The sequence below is a fragment of the Corvus kubaryi genome, unplaced genomic scaffold (assembly GCF_017639235.1).
Source record: "Corvus kubaryi isolate FWS band 111438036 unplaced genomic scaffold, C.kubaryi_AGA036_p1.0 37334, whole genome shotgun sequence".
Classification (NCBI taxonomy): domain Eukaryota; kingdom Metazoa; phylum Chordata; class Aves; order Passeriformes; family Corvidae; genus Corvus; species Corvus kubaryi.
This window is the reverse complement of record NW_024581108.1, coordinates 13246718-13267753: the sequence shown is the minus strand read 5'-3', so window position 1 is coordinate 13267753 and position 21036 is coordinate 13246718. Positions and strand designations below refer to the sequence as shown.

Genomic DNA, 21036 nt, shown 5'->3' with positions numbered 1-21036 from the left:
GCTGGTACTTCGCTGCTCTCTTTCTAAATACTTTGCTTCAGGTATCTAATTTGGATGTTCTCTTTAATAACCAAATACAGTTTTGACCTTGGTCAAAAGCCTAGGACTTTTGCTGACTTATTGTATCGTGGGAAGTGTGTACATAAAATATCCAGAAAGTTTTATTCGCCCTTCCTCCGTGTGCAGTGCAGTGAAGCCCAGGCTGTCACCTCAAAGCTTACAGTTCAATAATATCTAGAACGTGCTGCCCTCTTCAGGAGCCCGTGATCAGAAATGGGCAGTTTTGTTTAATGCTCCAGAAAGTGGAGTGAGTAAACAGGAACTACAGGGCTGATCTTCTTTTCTTTCTGACACTTGTAATGCTAGTGCCAGAGGCACTGAAAACAATTATAACCTAAATAGAAAAATCTGATTTTTCAAAAAGGAAATCGAAGACTTGTTAGCATTTCTTTAAATTGGAGAGCTGGGTGGTCATACACACACCCAGCCAGTTATTTATTTCAGCCAGTGAAAACAAACACCAGGAAAAACCTTGACTCACTTCTTCTAAACTAATAATTCTGTATCCTATATAGCAGCAAATAACCTGTTAAAATTATTTGTGTCCAAAAAGAGTTCATACATTAGCCATCACACTAAACTTACTTTACTTTCAGCTGCTGTGCTCATCTGAAACCATGTAAGTACTTAAGCCATGATTTAGTAGAACATTAAAACATATACTTAACTCTAAGCACAAACATTGCTGCAATGCCTTTAGGAGGACACTCGTGTGAAAGTACTGAATAGGTCATGTATCAGCCTGGTGGATTGCATACCTGGCTGATAGGTGGGGACAGGCCCACAATTTTCAGTTCTTATCTTACAACACTCTAACTCACGTTCTAGAATCTTAATAATTAAGCAGGCAAGAACTAGAGACAAAATCTCCTGTGAATATAATCCTTTTGAAGTCAATGAGAGCTTTTGTTCATTTATGAAGTAGTGACATTTTATTGGTTTACAAATAGCTTTGGGAAAAAAAAAAAACAACACAGCTTTGTGGCAAGGGGACTCCAAAGCTGCATGGAGGAAAGGGAGCTAGTACTTTGCTGAAATGAATGGATTTTTTTAGTAAGAGTCCCAAACAGGCAGTTGATAAATGTGTGCCTCACTCAAACAGCATGTTTGCAAACTCAGAGCGCTGAGGAGCAGAGATCTATGGGAAGCACACAGAAGCCAGTGCTTTGTGGGAACTTGGCTCCACTGGAACAGATGTTCAAAGGATTCATTTTGAGCTTACGTGAAATATTGTTTCTTTGGCTGAGAGGGACCCTGTTTTCCTGTATTTTATAAATGGAGCAAAAGAAATATCCTGTACTAGATTTGAGATGAGGCACTGAGAAGGAGGTGTAGCCCATGAAGAATGGAGTAAAAGCGGCTTTAAGGTGCCTCTGTAGATGCTGAGATTCAAGGCTGCTACAGGCCAATGAATCTTCACATGAAATAGAGCAGCCCTCAGGGATTGTTCTAATTTACACGAGCTTTAGCCAGGCTCCCTATTTCTTGTGCTGTGCACAGCCTAGATTAAGTCTGAATTTCTGCAGCACTGCACACCCTGGAAACTCCCTTTTTGCCCAAGGTAAACTCCTTGAACAGAAATAACTTCTTTACTGTACTGTGGAATTCTTCTCTGTCTGGAGTCTCCCTTACCTTTAAATACGTATAGTTCATCCAGTGGTACATGTGTTCATGGTGAAAACCTGGAATTGATCTATCATTTATTTGAGTTTTTACTTTTCCTCTTTGAAGTTAATAGTCCTACTCAGACCTCAACATTTTTTTTTCTAAGTGGCCTGTGACTGGATCTCTTGGTTCTAGTAACATTTTTTCAACATAATATTTAATTGAATTCCTTAATTCTCTCCCTCACATGTTTACATAAAGATTTCATTTTCTCAAACAGTGAAAAAAGTTAAGAATAGTAAGTGGGGTTTAAGTGTTCTTCCTTCTTTGGCACAAAACTGTTTTACCTCAGAAAACTACTATACATGAGGCAGATTCTGTGTCTAACTCTGGCCATTTCAGCAGGAGTAAAGTTGTATTCTGTGTGAGAAATGATCACAGAATTTAGCCTATTATCCTGAAAACCTTTTATTCTCAAAGTGCACCATTGGTACATATAGCACATGAAATCACAGAGAGGCTCTGTGTGGGTATGGAGTGAATCACTCCCTCTCCGTTCAGCCTGTAGTACAGGGAATGGTAGCAGTGATTCATTTCTTTCTAAAGAAAAATAGCCATGATGTCAGGTATAAAACAGACTGAAAGGGATCATAGAAAAAAAGGAAGTGAAGAGAGTTAACTAGTGTCCATTCTTTCATTTTCACACCACAGATAAAGCATGCTGATGAGGTGTGGGGTGTACTCAGTACTTCCTCAGGACCCCAGTCTGACCAATGTAGAACTCATGAGCAATAATATTCTGAAGCAAAATGTAAAGGCTGATTAATTGTTTTAATAGTAATGGAATTTGCTCAATACTAATACAAATTTCTCAATGAGTTAGGAAGGAAGGCTTTAACATGTAATTGATAATTGTCTCCTTTGATCATAACCCTTTATGCTCCTGTTTTCTCCTACTCCATAGCAGAGTGACAGCAAGCCCATGGATTTCTTTTCAAAAATACAGTCACAAGTTGGATGCCAAGATCCTGTGTCTGTATTTTGTGAAAACTATGCAGATAAATTCCAGCTGGCATGCAGTTGTAAATGCCAGTTCTAAATCGTGCAGATATGCATGATAGCCTGGGTTTTTTTCTAGTCCAGTACCTGCTAAGTACATGTAATACATGTTTGGAAGTGCATTAAGCTATTGATCTGTGATTTGAACATGTATTTTCATTTTTTGTTTTGATGCTGATGCACTGTTTGGCTGTTAGAATCCCTGCAGGTAAGAATACAATAACTAATAACACTTTCTTTGCTTTCTAGGGTCTTTATGGCAGAATGATGAATTCCTACTTTTCTGGTAAGCAAAAAGCTTTTTCTGTTTCTGATAACAAAGAACAGAAGGTAAATTCTTGTAAGAAAGTATTGCTAAATTGCTTGAGAAAAAACTGTACAATTTCATAATTATATGGCTTATACAGCTGAAAATATTTGAATATTCAAATCTTGTAAGCTACCTAGAAAAGACTTGCAGAACATTATGCTAATTATTCAAAAGAAAATATGGGAGGATTTAACATCCTTGTTAGAAATGCGGATGACCACAGAATGCTCAACTATTTATTTTCATTAACAACTATTTGTAATGTATAAATTCCCTTAAACATAAATAGCTCTCTTCTACAGGTTGAAAAAGGGTGGCTTTCATAGTGTCTTTTACTATTTGAACTGTATAAAATTGATTTTTATTTACATTTCACTGGAGCTTTGCTGTATGTGTGAATTTAAAAATATGTAGTTTACAAACATAGACATCACTTCTGCATGCTATCATGTTGTTTTAAAAAGATGGTTTCATCTTCATTTTTTTTTTATGGCTGAAAAAGGCAGTATTTATTTTGCCCCTTGATCATAACATCTTTACAATCAAATAAAAGGAAAAATTCATCATCCTGTATGTGTAAAGGTCATCCTAAAATAACACTTCTGAGCAAACTACTGAATCGTATGAGTACATTGTTAAGGAGAAATGTTTTCCAACAGGTCTTGGGCATTCACTTTACAAAAAATATCCTTTCCCACTACATAAAAATGTAGTCTGAAATCAACATAGAACTATCATGAAGAGAAACTACTGTGGAAGCTAAAGTGGAAAGAAATATTACTTGAAAAATATCTCATTGGGGCACAATTTCTGACTTAAAATGTGCTTCTTAGTGTTACACTTCAGAGATCTTCCATCTAATGCCAAAAAGAACTTCAGTCTCCATAAAAAAAAAGGAGATTATTCACAAAATTTAATGCATCAGAGCTTAAACCAATGATATATTTAAAATATGTGGGACTGATTTTTTGTTATATCTGATAGAAGCAGTATCAAAGTTGCCAGTGTTCAAGAAAACCAACACCAAAACACAAGTTTTGTGATGACCTTTAAGAATTATTTCTGATCAACATGGAGAGTTGGTTGTTCTTTGAAACTTTTTTCTAGGAAAGTAAAACCTGCAGGTGAAGCTGTTTGGATGCAAGTGGTTTTGACCTGTAGCTTTACCCCTCTGATAACAGCAATGAGTTCTGCTTTGGCAAGGTCTGTAATGCACTTTTACCTGCCTGCTAAGGGGGAAAGAATGGGGTATTTCAGAATTATCATGCTTGCAGATCCTTCAGGGGCATAGCTGTGATTAAAGAAAGGGAAAAGTCATGTTGAACTAGGGGTGGAGGGGAAGTAAAAAAGAAAAATAAAAGAACAGTCCAAACAGGCATGAGAACTACATTTAACCTCTTTCATCCACAAACATAAAAATGTTCAAGAAGAACTCAAGAGGCATTTTTAATCTCAAAGATTAACTATGTGACAGTTAAGTATGTTTGGGATTAAACCATCAAAGGGCCCGCCTCTTTTGTGTATATTTGCCTATTAGCAGTGGGCCCTTGGCACAAGGATTGTATGAAGGTTGCAGCCACAGACAGACACTTGCACTGCATACACCCTTCTCTGCAATGTTCATTAGACAAAAATATTGTCAAAGGTAAGTGTTTACCAGCAGCTCTAGTCTACTTAAAACCATTTTGGCCTGAGGCTGATTTTGTGAAGAAGGCTTGGGGGAAGGGAAGAAGAGAGACAGAACGTTTCATTTTTTCATGAAAACGAGTGTATTCAGCCAGCATCCTGATCTGAGGTAATTTATAACTCTAAATTTGCATGTTAAGTGAAATTATAATTATTTTTATTTTGAGGACAAATATATGATTTACACTATAAGTGAAGTTTATAGGACAAAAGCTTGGACTTTAAGGGTTACTACAACAAAGACAGTAATGGATTATTTTGGGTAGAATTAATTTTTATGCGTATAACTGTGTACACCTCAATGAATTTTCTCTGACTTGCCCGGGAGTACAGGGTTACTCTGTTGATTATGGATTTCCTTTATGTAAATATTAATTCAAATATAAATGTATTTTCAAGTCGGGTACCTTTTGTTTAAAGAATGGGAAACTGAGCTTTGTCACATTACTTCCTTTCAACATGGCAAGGCTTTCTTTTAATCTTAAAACCAAGATAAATATCAGAGAATAAAATAAATTGTTAAATAGATAATTAATATCTCTTTAAGAAAATACACTTACCTTCTCATTTTTAACTCTATCTCTGCTTAATGTATAAAGATTAAATGCACATTACCATGAGTAGTCATAACATCTAGATTTTAATCTAAAAATGGATTTTTTTCTATATATGTTAATAAATTATCCTTTACCTCAAATTATTCCTAAATATGTGCCATTTAGTGGTAGCATTTCATCAAATATATAAACATTTTGTCATAAATTTTGAATTCCACAAGTTTTAATATAGGGAAAATCATGTCAGATAAACTGAGAACATAAAAGACCTACTAACACACACAGAAGACAGCTGCAGCTAAAAACTGAAAAAGACAAAAAATAGTTCTCAATTTCTTCTCAATTAAAACTCTGCAATTATTCTTTGAGATTATAGATCTCTATTGGGATTATGGTTACACAGAACTTTTTGGTTCATTTCACAGGAATAATATTCATCTTAATTAGCAAAAACAATTGATGGGCCTTCTCTCTTTTTTACAAGAGGGAGTTCACTTGGTGTACTGATTATGAGTATTAGATTATCCTGATAAATGAAAAGTTCTTGTCTTTCTGAACAGCAGCTGAATATGTTAGCTGTCTTCAGCCTTGTAGCTTCTTTGTTAGACATCACCTTGTTGAGACAGAATGACTTACTTGGTAAGTGGTTGACCCGATTTTTGTCTGGCACCCTAACATTGCTGGGCATCATGCCAAGATGGATTCTGTAGCTATTTATGACTACATTCAAGGTTCAACTATGCAAATCACAACTATTAGCCAAAAAAGCAGAGCAGATTTGTTTTTTAAATATTTCCATAGCTCACAAGGTCAAAGCATTTGTTTTCGCAATTTTAAAATATAGTTTTGTAAGTAATGATCAGTAATGTTTAAAGAGATTGTCACCTTTAACATTTTATTTAGACTGATTTAGACAATACATAAACATTTTTCCTTATGTGCTACAAAATTCTTGTATGGAGCACAGGAAGAAGAGACACGAGCTGAAATGAAAAAAATATGTCTCATTTTATCTGTCTGTGACCCTCTTAGCCACACCATACAGAATTACAGTAAAATAAAAGGAAGATGAACTGTGACAAAACATCTTTGAAGTTTTCAGCCTTCCTCCAAGGCCACCCTGATGCAGCTGCCTGTGGGGAATGGCACAGAAGGGCAAGGACCAAGGGCCTGTCCTGGCCACAGTGCGGGCACACCCACATTGCTCGCACCTCCTTGCTGGGCTTGAAGTCAGGCCTGAATCCCACACAAGTCCCTAGGCAGGATGTGTTCACAATTATTTTTGCCTGACATTTGCCAGACCTAAATTCATCCAGCATCTCTCTGGTGGATTGTACCTGCAGGCAGGTACAGGGCACAGTGGCCCCATAGATCTGTCCTTGCATCAGGCACTGAAACGGTGGTGGTGGTTTGCTGGACTTCAGCTTGGGGATTTCTGTGGGGTTTGGTGTCCTCCCCCCATTCCCATGACATTCAACCCCCACCAAGACTGAAAAGTAAAACTTGTGTAATTTCAAAAGGAGGCAGTGCTACAGAAGTTGTTTGGGACAGGTTTGCCGTTTGCTCTGTGTGCTCTCCAGTGTCCATCCTGATTTGAATCCTTTGGTAGTCATTGCTATCATCCTGCAGAATAGCTGTTGTTTTGTCTCAGTTCTACAAAGTAATAATGAAAACATATTTGCAAAACTAGCAATGGTATATGTTATGTAGTAAGAACTGTGTCTACAGAAAATTGAAATGTGATTTAAACACATATAAAAATGATTACTCGTAAGCAGAAATTGAAAAGAGGTTATGTGCACAACTTGTTACAAGATGGATTTTAAAAAGACATTTATCTCTACCATACCCTTATTTCCTGACAAACCTAACAAAAGTATTAATAAACCTTACATGTGTCAACAAACTTACCTACTAAAAATACTCAATTACAAAATAATAATTCCATTCATCCAACACCTAAAGATTCTTCAACAATATAATACAAACAGGCAATAGATAATAAACAATATAGAATATAGAGGCATGGGCATAATGATAATATAGACTATATATAGTAGTCAATATAGTAAATTGAGACATTTCCTCATAGAGAAAAGGGAAGCAGATTTAAAACCAAGCAGGGTCTGTTTTCTAATAGAGGTTTGGGCATACTTTGGATTAGGTCCTCAGACAGAATCTGAGGTGGGAGCTCACGTGCCTTCATCAGACAAGTATCCTTCACATAACACCAAGCGTGGATAAAGACTGCTTAATTTATTGATTGCAACATAAAATAATTAACAAGGCTGAACCTCTGGTTCAGAGTGTTTCTTTGACTAAAATAAAGGGTTAACATAAAAAACGTAAAACAGTTAATTGTTTTAACATTTTGCCTTATCAGTCAACAGTTTTCTTTATAGTTGTAAAACAAAAAGCATTTTAAAAATATTCTATTGAAGAAGAATCTGAGTGTGAGTTAACAGTGCCTGAGCATAGTTTTCATTTGTGCAATGCTTTTTATTCTTCACCTGAGTTTGGTGGGTTGTGGTAAAATAATGTGTTTCAGCAGAAGGGAAAGAATTACGGGAGAAATGTGAATGAGTGCAGAATAAGGCCAATTATGAAAGTAATTGGTCAAAGTCTGATTTCTTTGTTTTAGTTACCATCTACTCAGAGCAGGGCTCATTGATCTTAGTGGGGTTACTTCCCTTACAAACTGCAGGACTGAGGGTAGGGCTTTCCTGAATCATCTGTAACAGTACAACCCCATACTTCTAACAAGGTGTGAAAGAGGCTTCCAACAAAGTAGGGAAGATATTTTAAAGTGGGACAAAAAAATATAGGTTGAATTGGGAATATGGAGATTTTCTATTGAATTCATAGGATTTGTACAAAGAAGTAGAATTTGATCCTTATTAATACAATACAAAGCCTTGGAATTTATTCATTGTTAAACTTCTGTGCTTTAGCCAATTCTTTTTTCAAGAGTCCCTTCTCCAAAGAGAGTCACAGAGCCCTGTGTTACGGTAAACATTAGCAACTCTGTCCGCAGTCAAATCTAAAAAATACTTAAGAAACTAAATCCGAGACATTAGCAATAAAAATACTTAGCATGTATTTGTTTCCTGGGAGCCTACATGGAAATTGAATTCCACTGAGCTGCACTTAAACAGAACAGAATTCAATTAAAAAAAAAAACCCGCCTGAATTCCATGCTGTGAAAAGCCCTTGCAAATTTATTTTAGGGAGTTTGGGTGTGGAGCCTGGACATAGTTTTATTTTATTTTTTAATGGAATCAGTCTTAATGTCTATGGTTATTCTTTACTTGCCTCTGCTGAACAGTTTTCACATATAAGCCAACGGAGGACAACTCGTTATTAAAGAAGTCAGCAGGTGTCCTGTGCTCTGAAACATATTAAATAAAGAACTCAATGGGATCATGTTGACTGTAAGCTCCACAAAGAAATTAAATAATGAAGACAGCAGCTCTTCAGTGAAGACCAGTTCTGCAGAAGTAAAAACGTCTTGTCACAAGGTGGAAAGTTTTCCTACATGTTTTTACTGAAATCTCTGTTCTGGCATTTTCTGAAAACAGGCAGTCTATAGATTTTAGACACTTAAACTTTCTGACTGGAATCTTATGCAATAGAGAGTGACAAGAGGAATAATATTCAGGAACCAAATAGTCCAATGCTGCTCTTCTCTTCACACTTTCACTGTTCAACAAAAGAGCCATTGCAAAATGGCCTTGTTATCCATCTCAAGTTTGTTGGAGTGTCTTATCCATGTCAATGCTAATATGAAACACCCCTTCAAAATAAAAAAAAAAAAGAATAGGAAAGGGTCCATTGTATTTTTAGTTAATATTTTTTCAGAGTATGAAGCCTTCCAGCCATTTAAAATACCAGAAACATTTAAAACACAGTCCCCTTTTCGATTTAAATGTATTTTTGGATATTAACTTTAAACTACATTGGGAAGGTTCAGAATTAATATAAATACAGTTTTGAACTTCCCACTTATTCTGAGTTGTTAAGTAATTGCACCAGACAAATGTTTTTAGAGTGGGCTTAATATAAGGAATCACAAAATTTATTGGGTGTTAATTTATTGAAAATTTTGTCGTGCAATAATTGTATGAAGAAAATTGACAATTAAGAAACATAACTAAGTCTCTTTTTGAAGAAAAATTAAACTTGATTTAATTCTCTTTGGAAAAATAAAAGTTGACTTCAACAGAAGTAAGTCTGGGCAACTCAGAGTTGATTGGAAAATAAATTATCCTAAGTGCATCCAGACTCACCGAGCATCTTTAAGAAACAGAGTGTTCATAATGAACCGAAGTCTTCTGACAGCTTAATATGACTTTAAAATAACTAATATGAAAAAATATTGCAAAACCTTTGTTGACCAGGTGTTTTCCCTTTTTATCAATACAATATATTCCTATAATGGCCATCCCATGCTCTGTCATTAAATTGTGAGTTTTCCTTTCAGGTGCTTTGCCTCAGACATATGGAATTCTCATCTGCAGTTTTTACCTCCAGCCTCCCAAGTTAATCACACAGGGCTTCTTGAAGAACAATTTGCTGCAAACACAATTCCACAATCCGGGCCTCAGTGAGTTAGTATGAATTTATCAGGACAATTAAAAACTTCTCCAAAACTCCCCACTAATTTTAGTACAAGGTGACACATTTGCCTTTATTTTTGATTTCTAAGTTAATATTTTTGTTGGGAATAAGTATTTGTAGGACTGGGGATATGGGCTTGGTTCAGCAGAAGTTTGCTGACCTAGACATGTGTGTTTGCAGAAGAGGGGCCTCAGTTTATGTTAAGTTACGGGTGAAAAGTATGAAGTTCTGATGTCCTGATGCCATTCATTCCTACCAATAATTTATTCCATATCCATACTAATTTTTTCAAGAAGGAAACAAACAATTTTAAATATTAATTCTTCCCTAGACACAACCTAAAGTTGAATTAATTACAGTGTTTGCCAATCTCTTGTTGTCAGCCTGATGCCTTGTGTATGGGTAATTGTGTGTTTAACAGAAAAATTTCCCAGAAAGTTCAGAGGAAACCACAAAATTTGTCCAGTTATATGCACATCAGCCTCAATGTATGATGAAAAATCTTTCTCCTACCATTTTTTCATTCCAATTGCCATTGCCAGATCCCCCAGAAAAAAAATCCATAGCAATCCTCATCCTTTCTTAAAATGAGCTATGTGCATACGAGTCTGCCCGGGTCAGTAACTCTACCAGTGCTCCATTACAGCAAGCCCCGGCCCAGAACAAAAATCCCTGTAGGGGCCATATGCTAGAGCTATCAGGGGGCACTGCTGGAACCGAAACCTGAGCTTGGAGCAACACCAGGCTGAGCCCTGGGCTTGCAGCTCCGTCTGTACGAGTGTCTAACACTGCAATCCCACGTCAAACAACGGGTAGCAGTGTGGGAGCTTACCCTTGCAGATCTCTTGAGTGAAGCACAGATGGCAATCTCTAAGTGAGCTGGAAGAGTGAGTGACCAAATAAATTGAATTCATTCAATCACTTTTAAGGCATGTCATCCTTGCGTAGCAGTTTGATCCCATGCTTGAGTAAATGTATGATTAAATTTTTATTAAAAGGTAATGCTCCTGTTTTAATGATGGTTAATTATATATAATTAAAATGAAAGGATTAATAATATTAAACATTTCATCAGAGGTAAAGATAAATATAAATACATATATTGTACTATGATTTAAAATGAGTATATAATATTGAGCCTATATTATCTTCAATGCATTATGTAAAATAGCAAATGAATAATATAATACATGAAATATTATTATATTCCAGGTAATATGTAAAATAAAGGTCTGGTTCATTACTTCTATGTTCATAAAATCCATTTGATTTTTGGGGTGCAATATGCAAAGAATAATTTAAGTAGTTTTAAAAATTCTTATAAAAAGTCCCTATTAAATAGATGCATACACTTCCTTGCTATGACACCTTTCCCTGTGAAAAGTTAATTACAATGCTAAATGACCTATATTTTTGACCACGGAGTCACAGATTACAATTTGGAATTATCTAATTTTTAACTAATGTTGAATCCCTAAATCTTTATAGCCTAGCTTCTGATTTTCAGAATCTTTGAAACAGACTTTAAATATTCGTACACAGGGTATTCTTCCTGCATTACTTATATCTGACAGATCTAATCTCATTTTGCCTCTTTTTAAAAAACTTCAGTGTTTAGTGTCAAAACAACACAACTTGATCTCTACCCATAGACACACCTTGTTTTAAACAATAATATTCATTCCAGTTGTGATTTCTGCCATTAGAGACAGTGAATCTGTATCTCCAGATGTAAAATGCTATGAATACACAGAAACTCTGTCCTGTAAAATGCTGTGCATTAACGTAGTATAATAAGCTGAGAAATGTGTTAGCTTTTTAAATAATTCTTTAAACTGTGTAGTTTTAAATCACAGAGATGTTTTGGATTCTGCAAGCTATAAGGAACTAGTATTTTTCTAACAAGATCTTAAGGCCCTCAGAAGAATTTTAAGGATTTTTATGAACCTCAGTATGCATTTTTTAGCTAGAATTTGGCATTGTTTCAGTGTAACTCCAGTAAGACTCAATCAGTTTATTTTATAATTAAAAGCAAGGAAATAGTAACAAAAATACATAATATATGGTACTCGTGTTTATAATAGAAACATCCATAAAGAAAGAAACATGTTCTAACTCTTCTCATTACCCCAAAGGGAATTGCATCTTTAATCACACAAAGCACAACGGCTTTCTAATTTTGTTTAAAGTGTTTCAGTACTTACAAAAACCAGATCAGGTTATTGTAAATCTAGAGCAAATTAGAATCATTGGCCTCTGCTCAGCTGTATTCAAGAATACTATGTAAATCATAAATTTAATGGTATACTGGGACACACATCTGTTTCTATTTTGTAGAAGTTAATAATCTAACTTCAGAGTATTTAAACATTACTTTCATTAACTGGAAAATTGTGAAAAATAGAGACTGCTGTAAGTCATGTGTTGCAGCATTATGCTCAGAGAAATATAAAAACTGCAAGTCTGTACAGTAAAGCCTAAGAGACGTGCCATTGTCTGTTTTGTGACCTTGTAGCTCCTCTGTTTACCAGGGAAAACTTACACAAACAGAGCTGCACTGCTAAGTAGAATCTGCACCTGCACATAGTAGATTCCAGCTTATATTTTTAGTAGCAAATGCCTTTCACAACAACAAATAGATGGTGCCTGAACTCCCTAAACTTATATAGATAATGACCTAATGGCTTTTCCTATAGTTAGCATTCTAAATCCAAGTAAATAATCTGCGGATCAATACACGTATTGCAACTGATTTTAAAGATATTTTTGTCACTAGAACTGATAAAAATGCTGTTCTACATAAATCAATTCCCAGTACATACTTACTTTTATAAAAGTTACTTTTTGGTCTAGTGTGTACTCTGTCATATAAGTTGCTTCATAATATAAAGTTCTTATTGAAAAGTTTATTAATTTATTAACACAGTATCTTACGTTGTTATCACAAATGAGGCATCATGCACAATTTATGTAATTTGAAAAGAAACAATTGTGTGTGATTTTTTGGAGAAACACATCAGTATTTTCAACATTTTTTTGTTGTAAAGACAGTAGTTTTTATGTATAAAAATTATGTCACAAATGTAATTTCTAACAGAATTTTTTCTCTTAAAATAATCTCTTTATTAAAAGACACCCAATCTGTGGGAAGTCAGATGTCACTTATGTGCTGTTTTGCTTGTGCTAAAATTACCTGCAGTAGTAGATACTTTGCATTAAAGCTTAGGGTACATAAAGCTGAATGGGATTTATGTAAATAACTGTATGAATATGTATCCCACCTCTTAGCAGTGCTAATTTCAATGAACTGTATTTGAGAGGGAATTATATTAATATATACAACTGATAGGAAATTTGCACATTAATTTTACTGTCAACAAAAATTCTGATGAAAGCAAATTAAACTGACATAGCCATATAGAGGAGCCACAGAAAGAGAAAACCAAAAGGCGAAACTGGGTACCTACATGGAGCAGTGCAAATTTGTGGTTTATTCTTCAGTAATATTTAGTGCTTGCATATGCAGAAAATTCTCCCATTCCTGTGTAAATGCATATGGGGCTATTTTGCTTTCTTTGCTACTTTGCTTTCCAAGCATGTCATAAAAGTTTGAGTGTCTTGTTTTAATGATATATTAAATGTAGTACTATGATTTACCAGATATAATACAAAAAGATCATATTTTGGTGCTGAGTAGTCAACAAACAGCAGTCAGTGTTCGCAGTAAGGTGAAGAATAGCATCTTAATTAATTATTGAATACATTTTATTATTTATAATTACCAGTAGTACTAAGCAGCCAATCTACATTCCTCAAAACAGGAGCATGGTACTAATGTCATTCTTTGACTGCAGTGTTTTTAGAAAGGCGTAGCCATACCTTCAATCAGATTCAAATCTATTTGTCAAAAACATTGAGGTCTGTCAAAAGTAAATGATCATTTAATTAAAGAAAAAAAGAGGTGGAATATCTTTGATCCCTATACTTAGTGATATTAATTCCCCAAGCTGCAGGTGTTTGTAATATATAACAAATCATTACCGAAACAGAGGCTTTTATAGGCAGTTTCGGTGAAGGAAAATGACTGTTCTTTACAGCTGCCAGAGTTACACCTGGCAATGTAGAACAAGCACAACAAAATGTGAACTAGAAGATATAAGCCTGGAAACAAATCTGGGCCTCCCTCTCCATGCTCTGCTCATGTCAGCTGAGATGGATTGCAAAGCAGTGCTGCTGTGCAAAGTTGATGGGGAGGGGAGGGAGACCGAATTTGCTGCTGTGTCTAGGCTCTCTGACCAGTGATCCATGATGCATCTCTGGTATCTGCTCCAGAGGGAGCCAATCACATAACTTTCACCATTTCAATGGCAATCAGTAATAGGAAAAAATATAATCTTATAAAAAAATATAAGGTACCAAGTCCTCGTGTTAAACCACATAACAAAATCAAACCAAGTACAACCAATCAGCTGAGGTTAAAGCACTTCCAGACTGGCATGAGGAACTAATGGGTAGAGCCAGATAACTGTATATAAAGCACAAGTAACATTGCCGTGATTAAAGCTACCAACTGAAAATTCTAAATTAAAAATTAAACATTTTCTCTGACAGAATAACACATATTGAGACATGGAAAACAGGAAAAGTGAACTGAAATATGCAAGTTTGGAAGCAAATATGGCTCTCATGCCCCATCTTTTGGTAAGGGAAACTTGAAAGTTGCAATCATGAGGTGAGGCAGTCCCAGTGGGAGGTTCTTTTCTGTTCATGATTGATTGTGAGCACCCTGTCCTTTCCTGTTCATAACCTATTACCATATCTCTCAACTTGATTATTATGACTATGGACCAGATTTTCATGTAGGCAATGTATAGAATTTCTGCAACTTGACTCCTAAAGAGAAACATGGAAAGAATTTAAGCTGTTAAGTTTAAAGACTACTCTGGTTAAATGCTGTCCGCTTGGGGAAGATGTCTCTGTTCAACAGGCACTTCCATATTTTTTTATATCAAATTTTCCTGCCACTGTAATACTCCTCATGCCAAATATTGCTTCAGTCAAGATAAACCAGAATAAGGAGCTCTGCATCTATATTATTGCTAAGGCTCTGTGTAAAACAAAGATGAGCAGTTAAAGGTGACAGTCAAACTCTTAAGAGCATCTGACACCCGTGAATGCAGTTAGTCTCCCACTAAACCCAGCAGCAATCATCACTTTCTTTTAAAGGTGTAGCTTTATTCTACAACTAGCAGAGAGTGAGAGACTTGTCCAGTGTGTGAAACAGGCTCAGTTCTCTCCTCTGCTTGAAGGGTTTCAAATGCACATTTCTCACCAAGTAAACAATTTTCTAACCCACAACCTGAATGGAGACGGAAATAGTCTCCACTTCTCCTGTTGAAGTCTTCCACCAGGCAGAAGATGATTCATGAGTCACTGGGCTAGAAAGTGAGAACACCAGAGAGAATGTGACTCTGTAGCTTAATGATTTCAGCAATCAATTGAAATTGGAAGACCTGAGTTCTGACCTGTGGTCCAAGAATTTGATGTATTTTATCCCATAACTTCTCAAGAACGTAAATGTAACCTGACCCCAGTGTAGGCATCTAAATCTTTAAGGGTTTGTAAAGCTGTGCACATCTCCTCAAATCTTGGCCTGTGCCATCAAGAATATGGATTTTAACAGTGCAGATTAAGTAAGGTGTTTGGATAAGAAGAGTAAAGCCTTCATGGATTCGTACTTGCAAATATAATGGTTTACCTTGGAATTCTTTATCTTTTTTGCATTACCTTTCATTTTGTGATACAGAAGCAATGGAAGAGTGGCCAGAAACCTAGGTAATATGCTACTTTAAAGCACTATGTAATAAATATAAGTTCTAGATTGGGGTCCAGATGCAATTGGAATTTGATAAAGCAAATTATTGCCATTCTTTTATATCAAGAAGGAGGGTTGCAAGAGGGTAAGAAGAGATGGTGAGAATACTCAGAGATCACCACACATGCCAGTCTGAGACATAGGGTACTTCTCTCACTGCAAATTACAGAGACTGAGCAAAGTCATGGCAAATTGTATAATATAGTTCCATAAAGGGGAGGAGGAGAAGGAGCTCCCTGCCTGTCAGGGAAAATTGCATTTATTTTAAATAGAAAAATCTATTTAATTTCTTAGTATTCTCTTGGGCTTCTCTCCTTAAAAAAAACTAAAACAAAACATTGTTTTGCTGCCCAAATGCAGAATGTGTGCCTATACAGATACAGCAGTTGGAGGAAAGGGAACTTAGAATGTGCAAACCTATTTGGAGAATTGGGATCTCATGACATACCTCTTTCCCCAAATGCTCAGTACTGCAGTTCCTTTCCTGGGATGATCATTTAAGCTTCTGTGCTGAGCTTTTCATACGAAAACAGGGAATTGAACTGATTTCTTTTTAAATGTGTCCTAATATGTGCCTCCTAACAGCTCAGTCTTGAAAATTCTTCGGCCTTTGTAAATGATGGCAGCATTAAACTGTAAACTTTTCTCCACCAACATACATCCAAAATACCTGAATTCCAAAGGAATGTATTTCTTCAGTAACACTGAGCTCCACTGCTCCCCCAAGTTTACTTCAGAGAGTGGAGAGGTAGCTGAAAAAAACTGCAGTAAAACTGCATCTAAATTTACTGGCAAAAATCATATTGATCTCTTCTAATTTTTTAATGTGATACAAAATTCTGCTTCAGAATATGAGTTAATATGGTGTACACATGCTTTTGTTTCATAGCTGCATTTTCTCTGAACAAGGTTGTTTCTAATATTACTTAATTAAACGAAATTAAATTAATTTCTAAGAAACAAGAAAAAACAGCTTTGTTGAATAAAATGATCTTCATTCTCTTGAAGCTATTTAAATTAAAAACATGCGTCTCTACAGTTGGAAAAAAACCATCCATGGTTAAAATGTTTGAAGCCCATCAATCTCTTTAACCACACAGCTAATGTGTTCCTTCTGTTTTCTTTGAATGAAATCACCATGAGTGGTTAGATGTTGATTTAACATAAAGCAAGTGGAAATGGGTGTTTCCTTAGTCATGTGTAGAATTTATTTTTAAAAACAATTAGCAAGTGTTATAAGTAAGTCAATGATTTTGTCATTTCTTAAATAATGATATAGATTATGAGTCATTAAAATTGATTACTGAAGTAAACTATGCAAAATGCAAATTCATATTACATTTATTTGTTAGGAACAGCTGCAGAATTCTCTTATTTTATTGATGGGTTTCATTTTTTTCCCCAAGTGACACTAAAATCAATTACTTAGCTTAAAAGACCGGTAATTGTCAAGATATATTTCCAAACTTTTAAGGCAATACACTGAATATTTCCTATTATGGCTTGTATCATTCACAGTTTATTTATATAAATTTGCCTGCAAAATTAATTGGGGATTTTCCTAAATAAAACAAGCGAAATTTTCTCTTTTCTGTTTTATGTTGAAATGGTAGTTATTTAATGGTTTGTTACTTTTCCATGGAAAAAAAATGAAGTCTTTACATCACAGCAATTAAACTGTGTCTGTATATTAGTACACCAATTTTAGCTGATGTTACTGCATACATATATTTACTACCTCTTCTGTCAGTCTTTGCCAACATTACATCTAATTACAGGTTCATTGATACGTTATTCACAGGAGTACAGACAGATAAGAGGAAATGTCAGTCGCTAGTATTTAAAGTTCAGTCATAAAACTCCAGTAATAAAAAAATAGGCTGCATAAAATCTGTGTAAACCATTACTCATGGGAGAACTGACACTTAGGGCAATACAAAGTATTATTTATCGAGGTATTTAAACATTTTAAATTAACCTTTTTAAGAATAGGCAGATGTAAGACGCAATTCTATGACCAAAAAAAAAAAAAAAAAAAAAAAGCTAGAGCAGCCTATAAGATCATATTACAGACATCATAATTTGGCCAATTTTTGCCACAAGTTAAATCATCTTTCTCAGATGCATCTCCTTCAAGTACACAGTTGACAGTTAAATCTTTTCCAGTTGTTACTGTCCTACACATAGTCCCTGGAAATGCTAATTTATACACAATTGTGATTATTTTAAAAATTACTATGGATTTGCTTTTAGTTTTTGAAGGACATCATCCAGCAGATTTATGAAAGTAACTGGACAGCTATACACACAGAATATACACCTTAACATGAAATAATACAAATTTAACATTAGTTAAAGAGTGGGGATAAAATTTTGCAAATTATTTTGATAAGATTGCAACATTTCTTGTTGTGTTTTCAAGCTAGATGTTTTGCACTGTTGCAGCAAAGCAAGATTTTAAGGAAAATCTACTTGTCTGTACTTCTCTGTGGAGTCTGTATGGAATAAGATTCATATTTATAAGGATATGTCAAAAAGCAAATAGTAGGAAGTCATAATAGTGGAAAGGAACTTGATTTGTTATAATTCCTTCTTACATATTAATATTCAAATCTGGCAATAATTGTGGCTGAGTAAAAACTAAAGGATCAGATTTAAGCATGCCTTGGGTACATGTGTGTACAATTTTTCTTTTAAAGAAACATATGCTGATTCATGGGAAGTAAAATTAATCATTTAAATAATAGTATTATACTTGCCAAAAAAATATACACCTCTGCCAGGTATTCTTATATCTTAATGCAATTTTAATGAGAATTAATGGAAACATGTGTTTTCGAAACAAATGCTAAAAGGTCTCTGCATTTTTACCAATTGTTTAAAACTCAGTTTTACAGCTTGCCATTGTAAAAGAGTTGTAAAACTCCATCTCTGCATGTAGAGAGAAATATGATTCCAGAAGTTTTTGATGAAAAGAGGGAAAATGAACTTCAGTCCTCCATTTGAATCCACATAGGTGAATTCACTTTGACTTCTGCAAATATTAGCACAAAGCCTAGTTCTGCAGTTCTTTTCAATCTTTTTGTGGGCAGAAAAAAATTTAGAGAACCCAACAGACTTTTTTTTTGTTACAAACAGAAGAACCTCTCTCTCTCATGTCCTCTCAAAGGAAAACCATCAACCCCAGATAATTCTTGTATTATCGACAGTTTTCTGGCTAAATCCTGTTCTCATCAACTTAGCAAAAGTCTGTTAGCTCAGGGCTATCACTGCTTATCTGCAATTACATTTATTAAAAAAAAAAAAAGAAAAAAGTAGGACTTGTTAATGATACAATTTAAAACTCTGGTAAAATCATAGCAAGTCAATATGTATATCTTTATATTTCTATGACCCTCTTTTTAAGCATGTTTCTGTAACAGATGCATCCAATCCTTTCAATGAAAATCAGCTTCTAATAAAATACATTAAAATGCCTGTATAATTTAATTCCATTAGAAATGCATAAGGGGTTATTTAGGATTTATACAGGTGTTTATAAGGATGCTTTCAGTGAGAAAGGGCAATTGGCTATATTAGGAATACACAAAGAACTTAATAGAGAATCTGCTCTTTTGCTGTATGTTGCTCTCACAGTAACCCATACTTTTAACTATATACAGTAGGTACAAAACTATTGCATAGACAGATGATCTGTCCTTCCATTCTGTTTGGCTTTGAGACATTTTGCAGATTTAACCCAGTTGAAACAGGCCTCAGGAAGGTGTACTGCTTACTATGGCAGAACTACTCCTTTGGTCCTAAAAGCTTGAGATTGTTCTTGCACTCCCCAGTCCCCTGGACAGACACCGTGAACTGAGGAAGGCCAGCATGGCTGTGGCATGCCCACATTTCAGTGACTTTTAAATATTCATCCCCAAGATTGTTGCTAGCATTGTTGAAAGTTTAATGTGGTTTTGAAGAGCCCTGGACCAGCTCTATGGTTCTCATTACTCCATATTACAAGGTCTTCAAGATCCAGTCTCCTTTTAACGTGTCATGTTTCTCTTAATACATGCTACAATTTCTAAACACAAATTGCACAGGTATGCAGAGACATCAAAATGATTAAGTAAAAAAATAAATCATTACCATTAACAAAGGTAATGATCCTGATTCTCTGCTGTGGTGCGGGGTGTTGTACACTGGATTGTCAATGTGCTTTGGACCTAAAACAGTTGATCAACCCCCAAGTGGTCCTGCCTAGTAGATACGATTCTGAGGGTAAATGCAGTTGAGAGGATTTCATTTCAGTGCTGCAGCGAGGGAGGGGATTGCTAAAACCCCCAAACAAAGGGAGGGGGCAGTTATCAGGTCAAGTCTGAGCTGCTTTGACCGCGGCTGTCGCTCCCTCTGGTCACCTCAACCCCGCGCGGGCGCGGAGCGTGGGACGCGCACACGGCCCCGCTCCCCGCTGGCATCGGCCCCGCCGCGCTCCCCGCTGGCGTTGGCCCTCGCTAATGCCCAGCTGCTTCTCCCCGACCTTGAGAGCTGGGAATTGCTCATGTTGCACATCCTGAAAGGTCAGAGCGGATCCTCAGCGTTCTGTATCCATACAGAGGAGAAACCCAAACCCTACTGACAATCCCAGACCTGGTTTCCAAGAGCAGATTTTTGGGAGAATGCAACAACGCTACTAGACTGCGTTTTGTATCCGAGCACAGCAGTGAGTCAACTGAGTATCCTTTTAAATCGCTTCCAAGTGCTGTTTACCGTGCCCTGACATGTTTTCCCTAATGAATCGCTGTGCCTCGGCGCGCCGGCCCTGCCGGGCAGAAGCCGGGCCATGTCAATGCGAGGCAGCGAAGGAAAGGACCAGCGGAGCCGTGAAGGCTCTGAGGTGCCGGGACCCCCCGTCCTCCCGCCGTGCCTGCTCTCTCTCGCTACCCGCCCAGACGGTGAACGATTTTTGGGTGATGCCGGGAAAGGGGAGGCGGGGGACAGGCGCTGCGGTGCGGAGAGCCGGGACGGCGCGGCGAGCCCAGCCGGCCGGGCAGCTCCGCTCGGGCCCCCGCACCAGGCGGGCTGCGCGGCATCGCTGCGCGGTCGGGTACGGGCACGAAGGTGCGGCGGGGACGCCTCCGGCCGGCCGGCCTGCGCGCCTGCAGCCGCCGGGAGGCGAAGGGAGGGGTGGCGGCAGGCCCCAGGCCCGGCCAGCCCCGGGGCCCCCCGCCCCCACCTCCGGCCCCGTACCCGACGCCGCACCAAGCCCCCCCGCCCCCCCTGGG

General features: G+C 36.7%; 1 protein-coding gene across 26 annotated transcripts in view; it reads left to right on the top strand.

Annotated features, from left to right (window-relative positions):
* Window positions 1-21036, top strand: part of ADGRL2 (adhesion G protein-coupled receptor L2) — a 384708-nt gene that overhangs the window by 207084 nt on the left and 156588 nt on the right. For 24 of the 26 annotated variants that reach the window (XM_042030361.1, XM_042030366.1, XM_042030367.1 and 21 more), the window contains one exon: window positions 2974-3010. The gene's annotated coding sequence lies outside the window, so the exon portion shown is untranslated. Of the gene's footprint in view, window positions 1-2973; window positions 3011-20318; window positions 20475-20565; window positions 20707-21036 lie in introns of those variants that run through there. The other 2 variants (XM_042030362.1, XM_042030363.1) reach the window with 2 other exon arrangements.